General features: G+C 37.1%; 1 protein-coding gene across 5 annotated transcripts in view; it reads right to left on the bottom strand.

The window, feature by feature from the left end:
* Nucleotides 1–2,873, bottom strand: part of LOC109539240 (lysine-specific demethylase 3B) — a 56,113-nt gene that overhangs the window by 15,876 nt on the left and 37,364 nt on the right. The gene's annotated exons all lie outside the window — the stretch shown is intronic.

The raw sequence follows: 2,873 nt of genomic DNA, 5'->3' as shown, positions 1-2,873 counted from the left end.
GGGCCGGCAAAAATCAAGGTTTTGGACTACTGATATGAAACTCTCAGCATTTGTCCACTCAAGTATCGCCTAACGATGGTTGAAATTTCAAGTTGCTACTTACAATAGTTTGGAAGATGCGAATTTTTAAATGAGGAAGCGGAGTTTTGTAAAAACTTGCTCTTTCATGTCCATATTTTCTGGGCCGGCAAAAATAAAGACTTTGGACGATTGATATGATACTTTCAGCATTTGTCCACTCACGTATCGCCTAACGATGGTGGAAATTTCAGGTTGTTACTCACATTACTTTGGAAGGCGACTGATATGAACCTTTCAGCTTTTGTCCACTCAAGTATCGCCTAACGATGGTGGAAATTTCAAGTTCTTACTTACATTAGTTTGGAAGATGCGGATTTTTAAATGAGGAAGAGCAGTTTCGTAAAAACTTGCACTTTCATCTGCATATTTTCTGTGCCGGCAAAAATCAAGGTTTTGGGCGATTGATATGAAACTCTCAGCATTTGTCCACTCAAGTATCGCCTAACGATGGTTGAAATTTCAAGTTGCTACTTACATTAATTTGGAAGATGCGAATTTTTAAATGAGGAAGCGCAGTTTCGTAAAAACTTGCAGTTCCATCTGCATATTTTCTGGGCCGGCAAAAATCAAGGTTTTGGGCGATTGATATGAAACTTTCAGCATTTGTTCACTCTGGTATCTCCTTACGATGATGAAAATTTCAAGTTCTTACTTACATTAGTTTGGAAGATGCGAATTTTTAAATGAGGAAGCGCAGTTTCGTAGTTAGTTGTAAAGTTTTCTGGCTCTTGGTCTTTCATTCTTTCAGCTCGTTGCTCAACATCCAGGTCCCACATCAGAATATGGCTGCATCAATCGGTAACAGAAGCCTTAGGTAAGACTGTGTAAAAGTTCGGTTCTTTTTGGTCCAGTGGTTTGTTTTTTATCATTTGCAGAACCTTCATCACTTTTGCGACTTTTGGCCGTTTTTGCAGTGTCACTCATCATGGCTCGTTACTCAGCACTGAGATCCAATATCAGAATCTGAGCTTCGACTGTCGATAACAGAAGTATCAGTTAAGAATGGACGTGAGTTTCGTTCCTTTCCGGACAGCGGTTTGTTTTTTTAAACAATTGGGGAACCTTCGGCACTTTTGCGATTTTTGGCCATTCTACAGTATCACCCATCAACCTCTCTTTAGATATCAGAATCTAAGCTTCCACAGTCGCTAACAGAAACCCCAGTTAAAACTGTGTGGAAGTTTGGTTTCTTTCGGCCCGCTGGTTTGTTTTCTATCAATTGCTGGATCCTTTGGAACCCAAACGTTTTCGATTTTTGGCCATTCTTGTCCTGTCTTCTTTGACCACTCATTCCTCAGCATCCAAGAGACCCGAGCGAACATAAATTAATCATCAAATAATTTCCTGATGTCAAATAGCTAGTGCACACTGCGAAATCAATTAAATTAGCAACGAAACTAACAGGTGGAGGATAATACCAAAATAATTGGATCGGAGTTGAGGGGTTAAATAAAGTCAAGAATCAATCAACCAAGTAATCAAATGTTCCAAATTGTTTTGCCAAATTCCTCACTCACTTATCGATTTGCCATAAATGCAGTCAAGGAAATCACTTTTGAGGTAACAAGTTTAAACAAATCCATACAAAGTGGAAAGCGGTGCAGCAATTTTTCTTTGCCGCACCGAATTCTATGAGTAAATACTGTTCGACTTGAAATATATTTAGTGCAACCATGTGTGTTTAAGGATTTCACATCTATTTCCATTTCCTGTTGACCGAGTTTTGGTATTTTCCAAGTTCAATTTGGCTAATTAAATTAGTGGATAAAGAAGCTTATTTTCAGCTATTGGGGGCTTAAGTTAATTTATTCTCCTAACTTTTGTTTCATATTTTGTGTCAAGTTTATACCGGACTGATAATCCGACAGATTTTGCGGCCCTAATTAGTTGGCAGTTATCTCTAATGAATTTGACGAACGACAAGAAGTTTCCCAGCATTTTGTTGCCATCGAATTCATTCCGAAAATCTGCAAGTTTTGACGAGGAGTTTTAATTAAATTTTTGCCTGCTTGCATTTGTGCCATTAATGTGCGTCCGAAACTCTTATTGGGCACATTAAGGCTTTAAGGCGCAATAATTTTATCGCAACAACTTCTCTAAAGCGACCCGAAGATATCAGCAATCTGAAATAATACAATGCATGTCAGAAACAACATACTTAGTTGTAAGTAATGTTCCTTCAGCCTTAATGGCCACTCATCCTAATGTTTGTTAGATGAAAGTTGCGATAAACTAGAGAAAAATACTGGGAGGATTTCTGGTGTTTTAAAAAGAATAAGATGCTATCAAACCGGACCCAAAAGGATAAAGTTCCAAGGCATTTTTATATGAAATCCAGTTAGGAGCTGAAAAATCAGGAACTTTGGCCCGCATTTTTGGCAGAAATACATTCAAAACAAAAGCTTGTTTTGAGCAAATTTTACTGAAAGAAAATTGTTGTGCTTGGTTTCCAGCCTTGGAAATGCAAAGGACCATGTGATGATAGGTAATCAATAAAGTATTTTTAAATATCAGAGCACATCTCTAGGCTTTCCGATACATATCGCTAGTTTGTCCAGTAAAGCATATTTATTTTCGGTCAATCACAGTTTTAGCAGATAATTAATTGAATTGATTAAAAAATAAAGTGTTCTTAGTTATTAAATTGTATCTTTAACTGAAGATTGACTGGAAGTTTATCTAAATTAGCAGGAATTTTAGTTTGTAATCGGAATAAGCTAAAAGAGTGTATATTGTAGAGAGCAAACTGGCTCTGGCAAAATGCATTAAGTACTTACAGTAAAGAATAAAGA

This window comes from Dendroctonus ponderosae, unplaced genomic scaffold (assembly GCF_020466585.1).
Source record: "Dendroctonus ponderosae isolate FM_Combo_2020 unplaced genomic scaffold, Dpon_F_20191213v2 Dpon_F_20191213_7, whole genome shotgun sequence".
Taxonomy (NCBI): domain Eukaryota; kingdom Metazoa; phylum Arthropoda; class Insecta; order Coleoptera; family Curculionidae; genus Dendroctonus; species Dendroctonus ponderosae.
This window is presented reverse-complemented; position numbering and strand designations above follow the sequence as displayed.